Genomic DNA, 25109 nt, shown 5'->3' on the forward strand with positions numbered 1-25109 from the left:
CAGGAAAGGAACGAAGAGGAATAGGACGAATGGAATGAAAATGACGGGTTGGAAATGGACGAAAGGGAGGGTGAGGACAAAGGGCAAGAAAATGACGAAAGGCAGTAGAGGGACAAAAATTAGTAGGACGAAGGAGAGGAGAAGTGGGAAGCGTTGGAGAGGGACGATTGGGAGGATAAGTACGAAGGACAGGAAAGGAACGAAGAGGAATAGGACGAATGGAATGAAAATGACGGGTTGGAAATGGACGAAAGGGAGGGTAAGGACAAAGGGCAAGAAAATGACGAAAGGCGGTAGAGGGACAAAAGTTAGTAGAATGACCAAGGAAGGAGAATGAGAAAAGATAAAATGACAAAGGGTTTGAGAGTGATGAATAGGAGGATAAGGAAGAAAGTCAGGAGAGGAAAGAATGGTTTAAAGGATGAATGGATGAAGGATGGATGAGAGGAGATAGACAAATGGGGAGAGAATGACGAATGTTTGGAGAGCAACGAAGGAAAGAATAAGGACAAAAGTCAGGAAAATGACAAAGGGGAGTAGAGGAACGAAGGGTAGTAGAAGGACAAAGCGCTGGAGAATGGGAAAGGATAGCATGGCGAAGATTTGAGTAGGGACGAAGGGCAGCATAAAGACAAAAGGCAGAAAAATGACGAAAGGCAATAGAGGGACAAAGGGTAGGAGAATGACGAAGGACAGTAGAAAGACGGAGGACAGTAGATGTTCTTAGGGGAAGAGAATGGCGAAGGACAGGAGAATGGCGAAAGGCAGAATAAGGACGAGAAGCAGGAAAAGATGATGGGCAGTAGTGCGGCAAGGGGTAGAAGGACGAAGGGTAGAAGGGGCAGGTACTGTGGTACCGTTAGATACAATTTTCGCGGATTCATACCCGTCTGAAGACGACGAATTTTAAATGGTGAAAATAGCCTATCATGGACATTGTAGAAAATAAAGAAGTGGGTCCGGTGCAGTACATTTACGTAACGTGAAACAATTTTGTCTCTGAGGATGAGATTCGTGCAGAATTTTTCCCCAACTTCTCAGCCACATTCATTTTGACTCTGAGCTTGAATACGTTGTTAAATGACTACTACTACTACTACTACTACTACTACTACTACTACTACTACTACTACTACTACTACTACTACTACTTACTTACTTACTTACTTACTTACTTACTTACTTACTTACTTACTTACTTACTGGCTTTTAAGGAACCCGGAGATTCATTGCCGCCCTCACATAAGCCCGCCATTGGTCCCTATCCTGAGCAAGATTAATCCAGTCTCTACCATCATATCCCACCTCCCTCAAATCCATTTTAATATTATCTTCCCACCTACGTCTCGGCCTCCCCAAAGGTTGTTTTCCCCTCCGGCCTCCCAACTAACACTCTATATGCATTTCTGGATTCGCCCATACGTGCTACATGTCCTGCCCATCTCAAACGTCTGGATTTTATGTTCCTAATTATGTCAGGTGAAGAATACAATGCGTGCAGCTCTGCGTTGTGTAACTTTCTCCAATCTCCTGTAACTTCATCCCTCTTAGCCCCAAATATTTTCCTAAGAACCTTATTCTCAAACACCCTTAATCTCTGTTCCTCTCTCAAAGTGAGAGTCCAAGATTCACAACCATACAGAACAACCGGTAATATAACTGTTTTATAAATTCTAACTTTCAGATTTTTTGACAGAAGACTAGATGACAAAAGCTTCTCAACCGAATAATAACAGGCATTTCCCATATTTATTCTGCGTTTAATCTCCTCCCGTGTGTCATTTATATTTGTTACTGTTGCTCCAAAATATTTTAACTTTTCCACCTCTTCGAAGGATAAATCTCCAATTTTTATATTTCCATTTCGTACAATATTCTGGTCACGAGACATAATCATATACTTAGTCTTTTCGGGATTTACTTCCAACCCTATCACTTTACTTGCTTCAACTAGAATTTCCGAGTTTTCCCTAATCGTTTGTGGATTTTCCCCTAGCATATTCACGTCAACCGGATAGACAAGAAGCTACTACTACTACTACTACTACTACTACTACTACTACTACTACTACTACTACTACTGCTACTAGTACTATTATTATTATCATTATTATTATTATTATTATTATTATTATTATTACCGTACAGATTTCTACCCTATTACTCCAAGAACAGTTACGAGAAAAGCTGCGATTTGTTGAAGTGTCATAGTTCATAGTACTGTACTTCCTAAGTTATCAGGACATTGAAGACCTGTTTTTAATTCAAATTAATTCAAGGTAAAATAGTCTGCCAATCATTCATAAACAATGTCAGCCTTCGTGTTCTCACGAAATGCATGAGAAGACACAAACTTTTCTACAACAGAAGTTATGAATATTTTTCCCGGTCTCCAGGGGCATTGAAACTGCCAGCATGTATAGCTACAAATAGCATATAATCCATTTGCTTTATGACAGTAGAAGTTGTATAATGGTAAACATGTTGCATAGAAGTTATTATTATTATTATTATTATTATTATTATTATTATTATTATTATTATTATTATTATTATTATTATTATTATTATTATTACTATTTGAAAAATTCAGAGTCATAGTGGGCCAAGCGCCATTAATTAAAAACGGAGAAAGCATGGGTTAAAGTGAAGTGAATACCGCATTTTAATGAATATTCACATATCACTTAGTTTTAATGTGTATACTTTATATTACTTGCTATATGTTTCCATTGAATTATGGTAATAACTTCATTTTAACTCTTGTTTTCTACGGTTTTAGTAAATGGCGCTTGGCCCACTATGGTTCTGAACCCTTCATTTAGTGTTAGTATTATTGTTATCATGATCATTGTTTTAAACCTATTATAGTGATATTTGTGCTAACATAATTGGTTAATAGTTGTTAATTAGCACAATAACATTAATAAGAAATATATATAAATACATTTCTTTGTTGTAGCCTAATGTTATTGTTACTACTACTGATACTACCACTAAAAAGTGTTTCAAAATAAGTCACGTATAGAATCCAAGGAAATGCAAACACAGTTCTTTACAAGGCAATCTAGAAATGATTAATGACGTACAATAAGGATGATAATTTGAACGTACATGGTATCTGCTTGAACTCCCGGGTCGCGAGGCCGTCATCTTCATAATGAGGAATGAAGTACATCTTTCAATAATTAATTCCTAGCGCTCTTTGCTGGAGCTGTCAGAAACATCACATCCAGTTGGAGCAGCAGCTTCCCTCTTATTGTCTGTCTTCTCGGATACTTTTCCAAGGAGAGGGGTCACTCATCATTGAAACTCGAAGGCGCCCGGCTTATCCAACAAAGTATTCGTCCGCGGGTGTTATTTTACCTCTATTTTCTTGTCTACATTTTGATTTATTCCCCTACCCCTTTAATTTTCAAGTGGGAGAAAAGAAAATTCTTTGGTGGCCGGGACCGTTATCCTCTAACACCTCTCGCTGTCTCTCTCTCTCTGCTATGAAACACCTACAGCACCGATAATATTAAGTCCAGCGTTGCCAACCTTGCTTGAATTAATCTAAATGTATCTGAATTTAAATTATCATAACAAGTATATGAACAACTTATTACCGTCCTGGAAACTCAGTTGACACAGAGCTAGCTTAAGAGGACCCAGACGTGAATGTTCTACATTTACCATATATGAACTTCTTATTTTAAGAAATAAAAGACAGCGCTCAACACAATTAAAATTTTACAAAACCCTAGCAGTTCCATTATTAACTTACGGCTCAGAAAACTGGTCGTTAAACCGCGCATCAAAAAGAAAAATTCAAGTAAGTGAAATGAAGTTCCTATGAGGTGTTGCCAGTTATACTTTATTGGATCATCAAAGAAATGAAAATATCCGACAATTATTTAATATTTTTAATTTAGAAGACAAGATTAAAAATCAGAAATAAAATTGGTACTAACATATTTTAAGAATGACTATTGATAGATTGCCAAAACAAGTTATGGATTATGCACCAACAGGATATAGAAATGCCGGAAGACTGAAAATAAGATGGACAGATGATTTAAACCTTGAAGACGGAACAGGCCAATAGGCCTAATCCCTGTAGTTGAAGAAGAAGAAGAAACTTTTTTTTTTCCTTTTAAAATGTCAAAGACATCTGTATGAAATTTGTCTTGTAAATGTAATACAGTAGAGTGAATAAATATTGATAAGTACATGGAAATTGGTTAAATACGGTATGCGCCAAAACAAATATTACTGAAATTCTCGCGCTGATACCGCGCATGTACAGCTGTCAAAAAAAAAAAAAAAAGTGGCCGCACTCGTGAACAGCGAATATTTTCAAAGTCCACTTCGGGTCGCGGCGATGTTACACGATGCATGTGCTTGTACAAGCAGTTCCGGAACTATGAAAGTGTTCCATATCTACGCCTCGTGGACCAGTGGTAGAGTGCTTGTTTAATGATTCAAAGGTTGTGGGTTCGGGCCTTCTTCAAGTTTTCATTTTATTTTTTAATCTTTCTTTAGCGATGTAAATGATATTCAAATTATAATTTATATCCAGTTATCGTTCTTTATGGATATCACGTTATTTATATTTTGTTATCGTTCTTTAGAGATATGAACAAAATTCAGGTCATCATTTGTATTCAGTTATCGTATTATAACGATATGAAAAATAATTATTATTGTATTTCCAATGGGGGTTAGCCGTATTTTACATATGTATGTTAGAGCTATAGTTTTATACACAAAAAAGATAAGCATAAAGAGAAATGGAAAAGAAAATTAAATTAGCTTACGCGATGTAAACAAAACATAAACAATCCGTAAATTAGGCATTGCGATTGCAAAACAAATATCAGATATCAATTTGTAACATACAAAAACATTAACAACACACATACGTAACACTTCTATAACACAAATATGCAGCTTTCCGTACCATACATCATAAATTAATACACAATAGTCACACAAACACAATCAAACCATAATTACGACATTGCGACGACATCAAGCATCACATAACTGATTCACATACATAACAAATCAAGCATCCGTTACAACACATACACTTCAACATAGTAACCACACTTTTAAAAGTTACAAATTTGGCTCCAAGAAGAATAAATAGGACACTGTTACTAATTACTATTCTTCTACAATTCCTTAAATACATCTGTAATAAATCTGTGAAATTCCGATATGAATAATATTCACGTTTTTTATATTGTTATCGTTCTTTAGCGATTTAAATAATATTCAAGTTATCATTTATATTCTGTTTTCCTTCATTAGCATTATAAAACAATATTCAAGTTATTTATATTGTTATTGTTCTTTCGCAATATATTAATTAAACAAACCGATATTTATCATTTATATTCTGTTATCGTTCTTTAGTGAGACTGTATAAATAATATTCAAGTTATTTATATTGTAATCGTTCTTTAGCGATATAAATAACATAAATTTAATATTAGGTTTGGAAAAATCCAGTTGCATAATACTGCTATTAGTTTTTCTTTTTGTATTATTACATTGTACTATCTTGAACCACAATAAAATGAAAAGGAGTAACGAGGAATTGAACCTGAGACGTTGACATCTAAATTCCGACGTTCGTCCGCTGAGCTACGAGAGCAAAAGTGTGGAAACATTTTCGGAAAAATTAGCCCAATCACACTCTAAGATTTTCTGATGATTCGTAGAAGCTAGTCCAGGATGCGGGGGGCAAAGGCTAATTGAGATTTTCCGGTCTCTGACCGGGTCAAACATCCTGATAGAATTAATATTTAACCCTTGCCGTGACTTTCGGTGAAGTCCGGAGGGCCCAATTAGTAAAATCCACTCTCCTCATCTCCACGCTTGGGCCCCTTGGAATTTAATAAAATGCGAAAGAGATTGTGGTGTGCGGAAAGCAACGGGATGTTACCGCATTTAGGCCTATCCTTCCTAAGAAAACTGCAAACATGAACAAAGGAAGCTTTTAATAGAAGAAGAAGGATCTTCTGCGGACCTCTGGAAAAAGAACTAAGGAAGAAACTAGTGAAGTGCTTTGTGTGGAGTGTGGCATTGTATGGGGAAGGAACATGGACATTACGACGAAATGAAGAGAAACGAATTGAAGCATTTGAAATGTGGATGTGGAGAAGAACGGTGCGTGTAAAGTGGACAGGCAGAATAAGAAATAAAATTGTGTTTGAAAAAGTGAGTGAAGAAAGAATGATGCTGAAACTGATTAGAAAGAGAAAAAGGAATTGGTTGGGTCTCTGGTTGAAAAGAATAATGGACGACATTAGGATATGTGGATCATATGCGGAGACTAAGAGGAAGGCAGAAAATAGGAAAGATTGGAGATTGCTGGGTTTGCAGTTAAAGACCTGCCCATGGACAGAACATTTATGTGTGTATGTTCAGAATGCCTGGAATATCGTGTCTAAGAACAGTCGCTATTTGCAAAGACTAGTCAATTCCATCCCCACTCGACTGCAAGATGATCGAGATAAGAGGAAGATAGACTAAATATTGAATTGTGGCTTTTTGTTTTGTTTTTTGAACGCTTAATTGTTTGAATATTTTAAGGTCGACGCCAGTAAATTTGTTATGTTTATGCCACGAAAGATATTTTATTGAGAATAAAATCTTTTTTCTTTCCATTTGCAGCCACAATATCATAATGATAATGATAAAGTCATGGTATAATATATTAATGAACCTGATGTTAATTAGTAAAATAATCATAAAAGAAAAAGGAGCCATTATGTCTAGTTTGTCTCTCTCAAAAACAGAACAAAAAAGGACGTAAAAAGCAGGAGGTTGTAGTCGAACGCAGGACCTCATGAATAAGACGCCTGAATGCTACCATTATGCTATCGAATAACACACAGAATACTTCAATTATAACTGTAGATATCAGGCAACGTGGTCCAACAACATGTAACATCGCCTGTCTCCGAATTGTAGCGAAGATACCCGAAGGGAACTTTGATACAGGAGAGCGGCCACTTTTTCTTTTGACAGCTGTACGTATGGTGTCCATGGTTCAAATGATTTCCGCCCTCAAAGTAGCGAAGTTTGTTTATCTGAACTCATTGCCGTGTAGGTGCATTTCCAACCCGGCTGACTACACTAACAAGCAAACATTCTGATGGGGGCACATAAAAAAGTTACATTTTTCCTTCCACCATGTAAATAATGTCAAAAAAAGTGCTTATACAAATTTTGGCCACTCGACCGCAATTACGAGAACTTCCAGAAAGTGATTGTCCTTAGGGCCGTTTACAGAAAAAAAGCACAATTGCAAGAAAAGATTTATTGAATCGGATACAGCAATTGTTGCGCTATTTGTCAACATAAACCCCACTGGAATTGAGAGATTTGTCATACCATGGGATCTGTTTTTGTATCCTTGTGTCGTAAAAGTCAGCCACCTGGGATCAGAACCAGCGTTTGACAGCCGTCTGCACCTCTATGTCGATTCCATGATAATATGACAAATGTCTCAATTCCAGTGGAAATATGTTGAAAAATAGCTCAACAATTACTGTGTCTGTTCCAGTAAGTTTTTCCAATGAAATAGTGTTTTCTTTCTGTTAACGGCCCCTGGCGAACTTATCTTTTTACGACCTTCGTAATTGCGGTCGAGTGGCCAAAATTTGTATAAGCACTTCTTTTGACTTTATTAACATGTTGAAAGGAATAAATTAACATTTTTTCTGCCCCCATAAGAATGTTTGCTTGTAAGATACCTTACTCGTCCTTAGAACAGTCTCTCCGTGCGTCCCCAATCGGCACTCGGGGAATGCTATGGATTGATGACGGAACGGATAGGTGTTGAGGAAATGATTTAGATACCGAATATAAGGAAACATGAGCACCCTGGGAAAAACCCCAATTGTGATCTTGTACGTCATAAGTGTTTCTATTTCTTTTCCCATGAAAACCTCATGCTTGAAAGACCGAACCCGGAGCGCCTGCGTGTCAGACTGAAGTTGTGACCACTCAGCCACTGCAGGGGATGGCTAGTATATTACATTTTGTTTTTACGTAATTGTGACAAAATAGTGAATTATGAAACTGCATGTAGACATTCCAACCAAGATGTATGGTAAGTATATACACCGTTCCCTGATATAATTAGAATAGAGAACAATCTTCTTCTGTGTCCTAACCGGTAGCGCTCCAAGCTAATAATCCAACGGACATCCCTCATCCCCGACAGAAAACAGAGATTTATTTCCCTTTCATAAGAACTGCCTACACGCTCTTTGGTGTGGTTATCGGTCGATTTTAATCTCTATTCCAGTGGGTGTTACTCAGTTGCCTTACGTCTCTTTTGTGGATTATTGAGTGGTGAATTGTCCCACTCTGGCCACAATAATAATCAAATTCGCACCCTCATTTTTAACCTCGCAACGGCGTGCAAGTAGAACGCGTACGGGCAACAACTGTAGCTTCGCGTGCCGCGAAACTCTCGATATTAATCCACAGGAAATCGACGTATTGTTAAGTGAAGAGCGCTTGAAGTGCACTTAAACAATATTTATGTCACCATAGATCGAGAAACAAGATACTAAATTGATGCCATCTGTTGTTGAGTGTAATATACAGGGTGATATGGGAAGAATAATTAATATTTTAGGACGGAAGTATGGAATATTCTGAATAAATAATTTAATACATAAGGTTGTGTCCAATTTTCAATGAGTGTGGAGATAGAGCTGCTTGAATGTTACGAATAACAAGCATTACAAGTGCTTGTTTACATGGTATCAATACATATCAACAGTTCTAACTAATGCTTAAAAATTCCATCACTTGCTTCAATGCACATTCCCGCTCTATTGACAATAGAAAATGTTGCTCTTCTGAGGTCTTTTAGCTGTTCTTTTATAAGACAATTACTACTCCTATTCATAATGCTAACGACGTATAATTCGTTCATTTTGTTTTCTCTGTTTTTGTACGCTTAACCTTTCATCCATCCCACAAAAAATCGACAAGAGTTGAAGATCTGGGGAACTTGGTGGCCAATTTACGTGACCAACACGGCCGATCCATCGTTCGGGGAATGTGATATTTAGGTGACGTGTCACTTGATGGGTAAAATGCACAGGGACTCCTTCATAACAGAATAACATGCCCATTCTTGTAGCCATTGTATTGCGTAACATTCAAACAGTTTTATCTCCACACCCATTGAAAGTTTGACGCATATTTTTATGAAATGTTTCACTCAGAATGGTCCATATTACCACTCCCTAAAATATTTATTATTTCTTCTGAATCACCATGAGAATTGAGCCGTTGGGGACAAAAAGAGAAACTTTCATACGAAATTAATCCCCAACAGGACTTTATATACTGATAGGTACCGGTATAAAAAAAGATGCAGATCTATTTATAATTATTATTTTGTCTACTATTACTGCTACCAGTATTACTAATACTACTAGGAATAACATTTATTAATGTATTACTATTCTGACTTAGAGGGCAGAAAGTTTTAGTTTTGCGAACCTTTATTTATCGAAGATATATTTAAGAACATTTTGACACACAGAGTGAACCGTAAGTAATGTAATTACTTTCAGGGAGTTATTCTTTGAGATATTTCAAAGAAAATTTTTAACAATTTTGCTGGTTTTTGCTTCCTTTTAGAGATCAAAATTGTTTTATATGAAATATTTCATAGCGTGTTTTCGGAAAGCCATTGATTGAATTCCCATATGCTCGGTGCATTTAAGAGAGCAACGTATTATGATGATGATGATAATAATAATTCTTGATTTATACTGGCAGAGTTAAGGCTATAGGGCCTTCTCTTACACTCTACCAGGTCACAAAGTATACAAGCAGTCAAAATTTAACAAAAAGTTAAAGAACAGAATACTAACATATTACAAAGAATAATAATAGCATAATAAAATCGACACTAAACAACATGAAAATTATACAACACTAGAAAAAAGAAAGATAATTAAAGATTAAAAGAATTTTAGTTTTGTCCTTTAAATGTGTATACAGACGTTAATTTTATTTTGAAAGATAAAGTTGCTGGAGGTTATATTTTGTAACAGTAAGACCAGGTAGCCTGAAGATTTTAACCCATATGTAGCTAGTGGTAAACATGACAATTCTTAATAGACCAGGGAATTGAAGTCAGGGCTGAGTCAGTAAAGACCTCAATCAACTAGGATTTGGACTGTAGCTGTTAGAAGCCAGATAAGGCGACCGATCGTCAAGATTCCATGGCCATGAAGTAAAAGCTTGCATTTCTAAGAAAAAAATGCCGATATTGTTTAATAAAGGACTAAGAATGTCCGTGGCCAATTTATTTTAGGGCTCATCCCGTTATTTGTCTTAACGCCCCAGGGAATCCACAGGTAGGACGAATGTCTCAATTTACAAGGCAAGCCAATTCGCTTTATGGTGATTCTGTATAAAATTTGGCTCTATCGACCTTGAGGACATTATTGGTCGGCAGAGTGGGTAGTGAGATCCTTTAACTAGCCGATCAACATGACGTACTTTTATGTCTTACCTGTAAGTTAACATACAGTAGGACGACCACAAGGAAAGGGATTCACCACCAGACTCTATGATAGAGAAATTATACTGCAGTTCTTTGCTGGGAATTAAACCGGGTTTGCTGGTTATGTGCCTGGAAAACTTTAGCCAAAAGAGTGATAAGAGTTTAATAATAATAATAATAATAATAATAATAATAATAATAATAATAATAATAATATCTAATTTTCTGTTCTCTTTCCCGGTATTGATAAATTACGATATATGTACAGGGTTTTCAGTTCATAACTTGCAGTCTAACTAGGTCATATTTATTTCATATGATGAAGGATGGACAGAACAGAGAAAAATTCTCTCCGGCACCGGGACCCGAACCCGGGTTTTTAGCCGACTAAGCTACATCGATAGCTCTACTAAAATATACAATACATAGCCAATCAGATTATTAAATTTACAAACGCAAACGATCATTCATCAGTTGAGCTATATGTATAGTACAAAACAAGTAAGTTAATTAAATTTAAGGTATAAACAATTCAATCAGTTGTGATATACAGAAATTGATAATACATATGCAAACTACTTCAAAATACAAACACAAACAATTTATCAAAAGAGATATACAGATTGCTTTTCAATTTAAAGCATATACAATTCATCGGCCAAACTATACAAACATATACAATACAAAGTAAGCAGATGAATTCAATTTACAAGCATACTTTCATTAAGCTATACAAATTTGTGCAATTAATATCAAGTAAATTAATTCAATTTATAATCATAAACAATTCATCAGTTGAGCTATACAGACTACTATACAATATACAGCATACACAATTCATCAATTGAGCTATACAGACTCAAATTTAAATATCATAATGTTGGGATGTCATTTGAAATTTCAAAGGGTGGTAGAGAAAGTGAAGGGGTGAAACCTAAAATGAAAATGAAACCCCTCTCAATATCTTCAAATTAACGTTTTTTGCATAAATTATATTTTATTGAAATAAATATTTATTCAAACTGAGGTGTTTTGAAATATATGTATTTAACTGAATATGTTAAGACATGTAAAGAAATTCTTTCTGCAAAAGGAATGAATCCGAGACTGAAGAGAGAAAAGATTCTTGTTTGTTTCTTCCATTTCGCAATTGAAGAGTGCAACTTGTTTCAAAATTACGAATCAAGTGGATACGATCCCCGGAGCAACTTGAAAGCTTTCTAACAATAGCGATTGGAGAGTTAATGATCCGTTTTTGTCCGTACGTCCGTCCATCCTTCCGTCCACGGCCATGATAACTTCCGTGAACGATGCAGTGGGATAGATGTGTAATTGATAATAGGGTGTGTTGAGCCAAATGGGATCGGACCCCGGGGGCCGAAACTTTGAATGGAACGTGCGGGGTTAACATAATCAGGCTCCATGTCATTCTGTAGTCAAAGAAAAGCAACATGCATCCACAGACGAGAGATCTGTACTCCTACGTCTAAAGGCTCACACGAAACAATACAACAGCAGCTGCAAAGTCAAAGCGAAATATATACCATTCTCCAAATTGTTACTGCCACTACTACATTATCTATATTTGATTTCCACTCGTTTTTGCGGAGGGGAGAGAATGTCTTTCTCCATGTAGAACGTTCACATGTATCCAGTATGCACATATAATGCCTAGAGGTATGGATGAGATGAATGAAAAACACTTTGGGTGGATTTTCAACTGTCGAGAAACCGCAGAGAGAACTGAGGAGATTTCTAACGGTCACCAGGTGTCACAGACCACAACAGAACACTTAGGTGGCCATAATTTGTATTAATATTTTCGGATTCTAGCAAGTGTCCAGCACCGGGAACATAACCCAAGGAGTATCAGTATCCATCTGACACAGCCTTTAACATTACACAGGGAAGCAGTAGACTTGCTGGTCACGTCTACTCGGCGTCACCGAAGTACATACATCTTGCCTTTAAACCATATTTTCATATGAAATAATGCCAACTGAAAGAAGAAAGATAAAAATTGATAGGATTTGTGAAACTAATGCCTAATATTCAGTTAAAGTGGAATCTCTAATAAATATCCCCCAATTTCCGACATTTCCTACATAAGTATTACTCTCGTCAACATCGGCTATCGACACCGTGTTTGCGGAATTATAAGTTGATTGATTGATCGATTGATTGATTGATTTCACGCAAGCTTAATCCGGGATGAATCCGAGCACATAGACTTTTCAGGTCCATTGTAGACCTATGCGACGATTTCATTTATTGTCATTCTTCTCATAAGGACACTTTCTACATACTGAAATTCCGATCAATCAGAATCTCCTGAGACAGTGGGAACAGTACATTTTAAAGAACAAAGACACTGCAATATTAGGATCCGAGACAACTTAAGAATAAAGTGAAGTTACAGTGCAACGGAGTACAGATGGAGTGAGGTGGCGCTTGAGTTTTGTTTACTTGTGCCTTAGTGTAAAATCCGGTTCGCGATCAGAGGTATGGTATTCTTCCGTCCCTCCCTACGAAACGAATCAAGGCCATCACGGTGCATTTTCAATTCACAGTGAACAGTTTCTTCGAACTAGTTGCAAGCATATACATGGTTGTTCATTGTAACGCTAACGCCTTTAACGTCGCCGAGGGACATGAAAACTTGTGAGGTATAAATCTTACGGAATATGTATGATAAGACTTTCTTGTGTTAAATTCTAACGTACCTTGTTTACATGTTTCGACCTATTTATGGGTCATCTTCAGAACTGGTCGTTGTTGGTCTTGGCGCCTCTTGTTTTGTTTCCTGTGAGGATGTGTTCGTGTGGTATATATAATGTAGAGTCGAAGAGTGTGTGTGTTCTGGAATTGAGTTGCGTGTTGAGAATTTCGTTGGGGTGTGTTTTCGTGTGTCTGTATATTTCATATTGTTCTAGTGTGTTTAGTTTCTAGCTTTTTGGTTGGATGTGTAGTATTTCCATGTCTGTGTTGATATCTGTGTGGGAGTGGTTAGCATTTGTGATGTGTTCTGCACATATGGAGGTGTTTTGTACACATCCAACCAAAAAGCCATAAACTAAACACACTAGAACAATATGAAATATACAGACACACGAAAACACACCCCAACGAAATTCTCAACACACAACTCAATTTCAGAACACACACACTCTTTGACTCTACATTATACCACACGAACACACCCTCACAGGAAACAAGAGGCGCCAAGACCAACAACGACCAGTTCTGAAGATGACCCATAAATAGGTCGAAACATGTAAACGAGGTACGTTATAATTTAACACAAGAAAGTCTTACCATACATATTCCGAAGTGATACAGTGTTAAAAGTTGTGTAATCAAAATGTATATAAATCTTACTTCATTTTTCATCGTCACTAGATTGTACTATTAACAGTGGAATATAACGCAGCACATTCACAGTAAGTCTGTCTACTGTGTTCAAGGAACTCTATAGTCAAGTTATGCTTACATTGGTTGCTAAAGTGTCCCGGATCCTAAGCCTGCTAATGACACATTCAATATCCTTCAGCACGTGGGAAAATCATAAATGGTCACTACAGGTACTTACCTGTGCTGAATTAGTACGATGATACCATTTCGTTATAAAAGGTTTTTTATGACACTAGCAAAGGAGAGAGAATACCGTTAGATGGGAAGGGTTAAGAAACCGCTTATTATTAGGCTACGATATGCGCTTACGGAGTTAAGTAAAGGATAATCCATGAAATAAATTCGTTCAGCCGGTCATATTTTGACGAAGGATTCTTTTTAAGGAAATTCTCCACATCCAATAGTTTGCAAGTACTCGCGGTAGAGGTGCTGGTTTGGGGCTCTCCAAGTTGCGGCGCTTCGGCATTCTTCCTCTCTCTATAAGACCTCCATCATTCGGCTTGGGTCATATGGGCTTAATCGATTTCTTTTGAGCTCCTCTTGTCATCTGATGTGCGTTTATTTTATTTTGATTTGGACTTCAGCTGAAAATATTCCGACATTTCTATTTCAGTCATTTATTTTTTAGAATCCTCTAATTCACTATTCCTTTTAGATGTGTATGATTTAGCATCTTCTGGTTAGGTCTCATTCAGACGAATCGTTTGAGACTCATATCAACGTCCTACCACGTTGCAGTCTGGAGATATACTGAATTGAAAACCCGTGAATCAGCGCGAGAGAATCAAATATGACGGACGCTCCCAGGGCATGCGCGTGACTTTGAAGCAGCTATTGTTAGGTGCTTCTATCCTTGGGTTATTGAAGTCATTTTTCACATTTTTTTCTATTTTTGCTCGCCCAACTATTCCAAGAGAGTACCGATTTTAAAGATATATTCAGTCAAAAACTGTGACCTAGCTTTCGGAGAGTTGCGGACCGCTAGTTGCCCACACCCGCCTTAGCTATACAAGTCCATTAGAAAATGGGGTGGTATAGAAGCGGCCCTGCCCACGTGTTTGATACCTGGAGCTGCTAGGGATTTGCGAAGTGATGCACCTGGATTATTTATTAAACACAGGCCTGTGACCTCCGCGCAGACGCGGGGACCTCCAGATTGGAAGGCGGTCACGCTCATCGTGAGCCACGAATCCGCTTTTTTTATCATCAAGACTTGTCGTAATTGGTCGAAATAAAGAAAACAATACACAGCGAAAAAAAAAAAAAACTCGGTGCACATGAAATGAATTTGTGTGCGTATAGTTTAGATTCCACCAAGAGAGACATAAATCACTACGCAAAGAAAGGATCGCTTTGCCAACAGCCATTTTATTGCTCTGCGCTATCATTAAATTTCCTTTAAACTTCAGTTTCAAGTTATTCATTCCACTTTTTATCGCGCTCCACCGATTGAGAAACAATACTTTATAACGGCGCCCATCGTGAGGGTCTTCCAACGTCTGTAATTGGAGATATAAGCTTTCTATGTGGACTTAAACACCGAAAATTGCTTTCCAAGATATTAAAACCTGTCTGATATAAACCACCAACGCTGCCTTCTGATCGCCTACATTTTAGTCGGGTTAACACAAAGGGGTAGCAAGTATTCCCACCTGGAAAGTTGATAGCATTTTTTGTCGAGTTAAAGCGCTGAGTATTACTTATTCTGATATTAAATTAAATCAACTACAAGAAAACTATAATAGACAAGTTTAATCTATTAATCTAAACAATCCGTAGATGGCCAGACGGAAGTCCTTATATACTATGAACCATCTACGTAAGTATCCTGACAAGGAAATAGTGAAGTGGGGAAAACTTAGCAAGTGGATTTGCACCCGTGACGTACAAAAATATGACTCAGCAATTGCTAACGGTCACCAGACAAAACTGATTTCCCCATTCTATCAGGGAGTGTAGCCAATTGGGGCCTCCTTCAGAATTCGGACAGTACTCAATGTTTTCCATTGTTACTGAGTACCTGTTCATAGTCTTCATTCTTACATAGAGAAATTGAATATCTCCGATCGTGTCCATGAAAATCATCTATTGGTAGTGGTAATGGTGGTGGGAGTATTTTATTTAACGACGATTTCAACTACAGAGTTCAGAATGTAAATTGAACTTTGGCCAGAAAGGCCAGATAACTTTTACGTGGACACCTCTGCCATACACTTGTTGTTTTAGCTGCTGGGATTTCCCGACACGAAAACTAAAGATACACTTTCTTCAGGAGGGGTCCACACCTGTGGAGTAACGGTCAGCGCGCCTGGCCGCGAAACCAGGTTTTCCGGGTTCGATTCCCGGTCGGGGCAAGTTACCTGGTTGAGGTTTTTTCCGGGGTTTTCCCTCAACCCAATATGAGCAAATGCTGGGTAACTTTCGGTGCTGGACCCCGGACTCATTTCACCGGCATTATCACCTTCATTTCATTCAGATGCTAAATAACCTAAGCTGTTGATAAAGCGTCGTAAAATAACCTAACCTTCAGGAGGGAACCGTATTAAGGATTTCGTCGCTGTTTAAAAACAGTTGCCCTCGGCCATGCGAGAATGGTAAACGCTAGGCCTCCTTCCAGAAGAAATAGTTTTTTTACATTGTTATTCAACGACGCTATATCAAATACTAGATTATTTAGCGTCGATGTGTTTGGTGATAGCGATATAGTATTTGGCGGAATGAGGCCGAGAATTCACCATTGATTACTTCACATTCGCCTTTCGGTTGGGGAAAACCTCGGAAAAAACCCGACCAGTTAATCAGTCCAAGCGGGAATCGAACCCACACACAAGCGCAACTTCGGATCGGCAGGCAAACGCCTCAGGTCTGTATTTTCTGTTTCTTTCTCTTTCTTTCTACCTCTTTCCTTTTTCTTTATCCTTTCTTTCACTTTCTCTTACCCCTCTTCTTCCTTTCTTTTTCTTTCTTGCTGTCTTTCTTTTTCTTTTCTCTTTATTTCTCTCTGTATTTCCTATTCTTCCTCGTTCTTTCTCGCTCTGTCTTTTCTTGTCATTTCTCTATTTATCTTATTTTCCTTTCTCTTTCTCTTCGTGTCCTTTGTCTCTGTCTTTATTTTCCTATCTCTCTCTTTCTTTTCTTTACCTGTTTCTTTCTGTCTCCGATAGTTTCCTATTTTTGTATTGGATATTTTCCCTTTTCCTTAGTATCTTTCTTCATGTCTTTTTTCTTCTTAATTTGTTTCTTACTTCTTCCATTTTTTCCTTTTCTATTTAGTACTTGGAATCTTCTCCTTAGCCTCTTTCACCCTGTGGAGGTGAGACTCCCATCACGTGTCGCCAAAACGACGCGGCGTCCGTTATTGCCCATTCTTAGTTTATACAAACTTCGTGTCTATCCTCATATTTTACAGCAGTCATGTCAAAAGATGCCCATAGGCGCAAGCGCGCGCGTTAGAGCTCAGGAGAACCTGAGCGCTTTACAGCGAAAAGGAAAGAAACAGACGAAAGAGGTAGTATATGTCGTTTGGTCGAGCTATATACAGGGATGGCCAGCACTGATTCAATGGATAAAGGGAAGAGAACTCATTAAAACTGTATCCATGTTAATTTTTAGATTTGTCTGAGAAGTATAAGTGCTTTATAAGAATGTACGTTTTAATTGTAATCCTCATTTTTCACAAGTTTTCTCTTTTATTCAAAAGGAATATTTTCTCGACTTTTTTTTTTTACAGAAAAGTGAAATTTTCAGATATATTTATTTATTAGTTTTAAAATACTGAAACAATGTTTTCGTAAATCTAATATATCGCAAATACGTATTACAGCTTTTGAAAATATTCACATGGAAAATGTTTGTAAGGAAATTAATTAACAAAGCAACTACTGTTACATCATAAACAAAATATATGTGCCCATATGTTGTAAAAACGTCAGCTCTATAGCTTAAACAGATTTCGAGAAAATAATTTAATATTCTGCTCATAGGAAATTGCGCACGAATATCACCTTAAAAGCATAATGCGATAAAAGTTTTGTTATGTAATATTAGTTAGTTAAAAGATGTTCCTAGGTCACTTTGCTTCGTACTATAATATTTTTTGATTAGTTTATTGATTACTTTTATAAGGCTAAAAATAACATCGTCCCGCGCCGTGGCGTCGCGGTCTAAGGCATCCCGCTTAGGACTCGCGTTACGGAATGCGCGCTGGTTCGAGTCCTCATGGGAGAAGAAATTTTCTTATGAAATTTCGGCCAGTGTATGGGACCGGTGCCCAGCCAGTATCGTGATGCACTTGGGGAGCTACAATAGGTAGCGAAATCCGGTTGCGAATGCCAGCTATAACGGCTGGGGGGATCATCGTGCTAACCACACGATACCTCCATTCTGGTTGGATGATCGTCCACCTCTGCTTCGGCATGTGGGCGTGAGGCCAGCAGCCGGCTGGTCGGTCTAGGATCTTCACGGGCTGTAGCGCCATGGATTATTATTAAAGATAACATCAATATCAATTCCAACTTTTCATTGTCATACTCACTCTGTTTCTTCGGGATATAAGTTTCTTTATGAATGATGTATTTCATTCCATTACTACAGTATAGTTATACTACTTTGGAATTTATGTGAATATTCCTTCTTAACTCTTTATTATGTTATTAAAATTTAAAACACAAGTGCAATATTAAGAAATTGGTGTTAGTAGGCTACTGTTGTTTTACAGTTATCAAACAGAAAAAGGAGCCATATAAAATGTCACGTTCCGTTTGAAGTTTGCACACCACTGTTTTCTTAATCCAACAGGCTGCTTATTCATATAGAGTACATAATCCCTCCTCATTCCAAACCTAACGCTTGATGCCCGCGCCCGCGCTTGCTTTGACATCACTGCCTTACAGGGTTACTCAAGAGAATTATAAGTTAAATATTTTAAATTCTTCATGAAATAAATATTTCACTTACATCAGGGACTGGAAACTCGTATTGTAAACAGAGCCGTCAGCATGAGTACCTCCAGACAACAGCAACTAAGACAGCGGGAGAAGCTAAGTTCTATGTGATAGGTTGTTCCCCGTCAATTCGAATGACAGAAATTTTTCAAGGTTCTGTGCTCTATTATTCTATTATTTGAATTAGGTTTTATTCATTCTACAAGAATAACATCCATATTGCAATTTCATTCCACAGAGATGAGCAGTAGTGTACAAGCAAGTGTAACTAATCTATACTGCTGTTCTGTGATTTAAATCATCGTTTTCCGGCGTCTCGAGTAGTTTCAAAAGTTTATAAGGATATACTTGTTTTTATCCTTTATCACCTTTAGGAAGTTTGATGTTTACAGTGTCATGCAATTTCTGATGATAAAGCGTATTAGAAATTATCTTTAATTTGATTTGATAGGTTGAAGATTGTATTGTGAACATAATTGTAGGCTTATACGCAAAGAGAATGTATAGGGAATTATCGGTAATGAAGATAACTGAAATAAATTATTCTCTATTGAGGTCAAAAGTGCAATATGTCCAGCTTCAATAGAAACCAGTTACTGTGTATTGTCTGTAATGCTACTGAAATTTATGTACTTGAAATAGATTTGCAATGAGCCCAGGTGTCGAGCTGCGCGGGTTCCGAACAAACGCAATTAAAGTGTGTATTATAGCACACACATTACGTATTAAATATCTTTTATTTTTAGTTGTTTTAGTCACTCTACAACCAACACTGATTACCTCACCATACACTAATTATAGTCTGAAAAATTAACTTCATCAATCCCTCCTCCGGTACGCTGAAGTCTGGAATCCAAATCACAAAACTATATGCTTCAGGAAAGGAAAAGGTACGGGAGATACAATTGGACTGCTACAAATAATCGGCGAAAGATACCTAGAGAAGAATAAACAAGTGTATTTAAGAACAATTGTTTGTATGCATCTGAAATTTGACTAGAGTAATGGCGATGTATGCAATGGAGAGAGAAAGAAACTGGCCATCCTACCCCATTATCTTCTGGCCTAGTTGTCTCATAAGTGGAGCCTTCCTGGTATCACTTATGAGGTTCAGACAGTTTACTAAACAACAATAATATTTGTGGATTTAGAAAAGGCGTTTGACAGAGTGGATTGGAATAAACTGATGGGGATCCTAAAGAAAATTAGTGTGAATTGAAAAGAGAGGAGGCTGACCAGTAATATTTATATGACACAACGAGTCAGTCAGGATAGGAGAAGGAATATCAGAAGGAAGAGAAATAAGGAGAGGAGTACGTCAAGGATGCTCTTTATTACCTACCCTGTTTAACATTTACTTTGAGGATTTAGTGAAGAACTGTTTTCAGAACATGAAAGGAGTGATAGTAGGAGGAACAAGAATAAAATGCATAATATTTGCAGATGATATGGCGTTGTTAACAGAAGAGGAGAACATACTGAGGGATATGCTTCTGGAGCTAAATGACAGCTGTGAGCATTATGGAGTGAAGATAAATTCAAACAATAAGAAGACCATGGTCATAGGAAGGAAAGTAAAGAAGGTAAACTTTCGAATTCTAAATGAGGCAGTAGTGCAAGTGGACAGCTTCAAATACTTGGATTGTACTATAAACAATAATAAGAGCTGCTACCAGGAAATCAAAGGAAGAATAGCAGTGGTCAGGGAAGCTTGTAATAAAAAAGAGCATCTTCTACGGACTTCTGGAAAGAATAACAAAGGAAGAGATTAGTGAAGTGCTTTATGTGGAGTGTAGCATTGTATGGGGCAGATACATGAACATTACGACGAAGTGAAGAGAAGCGATTAGAAGCACTTGAAATGTGGATATGGAGAAGAATGGAGTTTCTGACGGGTTTCATTTCATTGCAGTAGATGCAATTTGCTACTTCGTTATAGAAATTGAAATAAAAATTCATTGCAGTGAAATTAAAATGAAATTGAAATTTAAAAAAGATTTAACAATAGTTTAATGATCTATATATATGAAACTAACGAATACATTATGCAAATGCATCAAATGAACGATATGATCATCACATATGAAAAATAAATAAAACTGGAGTGTTTATTTAGGCAACGCTATGAGACAGTGAATGATCGATTTATACCCCTTTTCAATCTTTCATTGTTATTTAAAGAAGCATTTAATGAAACCTTAATGCTATAACTCAATTATAGTCAAAGAAAGAACTTCTCCTTATTTGCATGTTTAAATCAGTGGTCGTCAGCACTCGCTGAAATGTGCAAAGGGTAAGCGGTGCCGTCCCGTGTGCACCGTCGTGCAGCAGGAAGAGGTAGAAAGCATACCCGCTAGCAGCTACGAGTGCACCATGGTGCACTGCGTTTTCCGCGGGTAAGAGATATTAGCCCCAAGGTGCTCTGTGCAGACGACCCTCTGGTTTAAATGTTCAGAAAAGTTTGCTTCTAACCAACCTAATATAAATATTTTTGGAAAATATGACGCTCTCAGGACTAACTTAATTTACCTGGTTGCAGACACTACGCTCCGACTGTATTTTACCCCACGGAAAGATTGGTACTTAATTTGACAGTAGGCCTAGTGGACCATGAGAACATTCTGTATGTTCTGACAGCGAGGAAATTAACGCCACTGCACGTAATTGAAACCAGGACCTACCAGTCAGTTTGCTAGTTGCTCTACCAACCAAGTCAACCTGCCGTCCACCTTTTTCTTAGAATATACAGGGTGAGTCAGGAGGAAAGGTACATGGTTTGAGGGGTGATAATATTGGTGATTCTGAACAAATAATTTTATGTGAACTTATGTCCTGTTCTTAACGGTTTCCGAGAAAACTAATGGAAACAATGTGAAAGTGGAAAGTGCAGGTGATAGTAAATTAAAACATTGTTCCTTATGTTCTGTTTAATTGTGTACTTTTCTTTACTGAATACTGTATGTTAAAAAAATGTCCACCGTCAACTTCAGTGCACTTTGCAGCTCTTGTAGACGCTGCTGTGTTGCAGATCTAAGCTGGTTCGGACATTTCTTTTCTTGAGTACAAGCATGTAAAATGCGAGCCAGAAGTTCCTCCCTTGTTTCCATTTTACGCTTGTAATTTTCGCTCTTAAGCAAACCCCACACACAGTTAATCCAATGGAGTAAGGTCGGGTGACCTCGGTTACCAGTAAATGACTCCATCGCGACGGATCCAACGCACAGGATACGTTTCATTGATCCTACTAAAACCTAATGTCGTTTTGGTTGCGTCCGCATTTGAGAGCTGATGAAGGACATAATATTGACGCCAGTGATCTTCAAACAGCTGTATGTCAGATACTGTTAAGAACAGGACATATGTTCATATAAACGTTTTTGTTCAGAATCATCAATATTATCACCTCTCACACCATTTACCTTTCCTCCTGACTCACCCTGTATTTAATCGATTTACACATCATTTGAACTTTCTCTTCGTCCACATTGTGAATTAAGCTTAGAAAATGTATCTTAAAATATTTACTGTAGTAAGAGCTCTTTAGAATATGCACCCCATCCGTTGCACGACGGTCCGGCTGTTGGCCCCATCACTATACGTTTTAGTAGAAGTGAACTATCAGTACAATTTTCCCGAGACCAGTTTTGCGAAACCAATTTTCCGGAGGCACATCTTCAAGAAATGTGTTTCTGATTCCATTTCTTCAAATGCGCATTTCCTAAAATACTTAGCAATAATGAATTACAACTTCTATGCGTAATAATGGAACATCAATGAAACGTTTTCGTAGTATCAAATTTCACGAAGATGGGGAGGAAACCTTAGACAACGAAATGAGCACTCTGTGAGCTGAAATTTTTGTTAAACGGTCAAAGGTATTTTCTGTATCAAAATAATGATGAAGAGGGAACCTCAGATAATGCAATCCGCAAGGAGTGGGCTAAAATGATTATTATTGTAGTGCAAGACTACAGGATATACAAAGAAGACAAAAGGGAATACAGTAATTGCGGACTTTTGGTCACAACTTAATAGGCTATGGCCTTTGATTGTGTGAGGAAATTGTAAACAGATTTGAAAAATGTCAATAAAACGCCTAATGCAAATAGTGTGAATAAATTTGAAAAATCCCAGTAAAAGGGTCAAATATTAAATATTGTAAAAAATTGCAATAGAAGTGAAATGGAATCACAATACTAATTGTCAGTTACACCTCCGAAAAACAATTCAGTAAAATCTTTCGGAAAACACAACATTTTGAATAAAATATAATTCAAGAAATGTCCTTTTAGGAAATTTGCTTTTCGGAGTTACATCCATTCAGAGTTTTTATTTCGGAATAATGTAGATCGGCAAATTGCCCATTCGGAAGAATGAACGGTAATCTACGTAACTAGATAGACGTATTGTAGGATCCCCGTTAAGTGGTGTTAGCGCCAGACTTTGATTTGAAACATAACACGAATCCACTTTGAAAGAGGACAAGCAGCCTTTAGTAAAATGAATTGGAACTTGCAACCTGGCTTCCGCAGAACGTCAAAGTAATGTATAAACTGTTGCGGTACTGGGTGACCGCAAAGTTATATTCCCATAGTCTAGTGTCATATTCTTTGGGCCTTCACCCAAATTGAGGTAGAACATCACGTTACCAACGCCAAAATTTTCACGTGCTAACTTGGATTCAAGCCCCATAAACATTATTTTCATTCAGCGTTAAGTGAGCGACTTAACATCTCCACGTCTTTGAATCTCACAATCCTTCTGACCTAATATATGAGTGTATTTCTTTTTTTTTCCCCCTCTTTTTTTAAGCGTTCAAATGTTTTCCGCCCTCAAAGTGGTACCGCAGTATTAACTTGATTCGACCCTGGGTGCATTGACTCAAAATTTTATGCAGCGTAGACTGGAAAATGATGTAATTATGGCTGTAAAAATGTAGACCGAGTGTGGGACGCTGGAACGACGGTCGCTTCAGCCCAGATGGGAACCTCCCATTGTTTAGGAGGGGGTGGTTTTTGCTTCAACATCCCATCACTGCTGTAATTTGGGGTATCTCTTGTAAAAAAAAGAAAGGAAATGACATCTTAATAGATTTTTTTCAAGAGTAGGGTACCATGTGTGTCTTGAATCTCTCACGGCAGATTTTTGTTTATTTATGCAGTACTTTAAGCAAAACAGCCTCCGATGTTTAGAAGCATTATCCTAGCTGTTGTTTTCTCAAGGAGATGCAGACAAGAATGTCTAACTATTTTCTTCTGTTTTGTTTCCCGCACGTCGTGTGTTTCATTAGGCAACAGTGGACATTCAGAAACAAAATCATTTATAATTAGTCGATTATTCTTCAGTGATTAATTCTTTAATTTCAACAATATTTCATATCGTTGGAATTCTAGAAAGAGCTCAAAACTCTTCTGAATTTAATTATGGTACAAGGCAATATAAATATACTGTACTATAAAATACAGTAGCTCACATTTTTATCTGTATCTCGTTAACTTGTAAAACTATCCACTTAGGACTTTTAAGACAGATTAAGGCAACTCGTGAGCATAACCAGCAATTTTAATATTCCAGAAAACATAATAATTTTAATAAAATATTTTAGAGGAAAAAAAAATCTCGTGAAAAAAAATACTGAAAACGCTGAGACATAAATGCCAACTTTTCTCATAAACTATTGGAAGGATGACTCAATTCAAGCTCGCACGCTTGTAGTTGATTTAGGCAGATGAGTTAGTTTATTTGTAAGAGGAATGTAGGCTTTATACCTAAGTTATAGCACAGTCTAGTATATATACAGTCACGTAGCTTGAGTTGTGAGGGTGCTAGGAACAATAGACTGTGGTGTTACTATTTCGCATTGTCTGTAATGGGGCGATAGTAGCGATCCTAGTGGTTAGCATCTATCTATGGATGCATATTTACTACGTATTGAGCTTCATGACTGTAGATATTAGAGTGTGGTTATAGTTACTATTTTTTGCATTACTGTTATTTTATTTTAATATGTATTAAATACATAAAAATATAAAATTATTTCCTGTTTTTTCTTTTAATTATAACAACTGCTTTTTCTGGAAATGCGGTACAGTGAGAGAAAATATGATGTTCCATGCAAGCGCAGTATCTTCCATCGCTGTCTTTCTTAGACCTTCTCTCTCTCACACAAAAACGGTTTCGGAACGCACAGATAATTGTCGAAGCTCTACTACCGTAAA

The sequence above is a fragment of the Periplaneta americana genome, chromosome 10 (genome assembly GCF_040183065.1).
Source record: "Periplaneta americana isolate PAMFEO1 chromosome 10, P.americana_PAMFEO1_priV1, whole genome shotgun sequence".
In the NCBI taxonomy this organism is placed as follows: Eukaryota; Metazoa; Arthropoda; class Insecta; order Blattodea; family Blattidae; genus Periplaneta; species Periplaneta americana.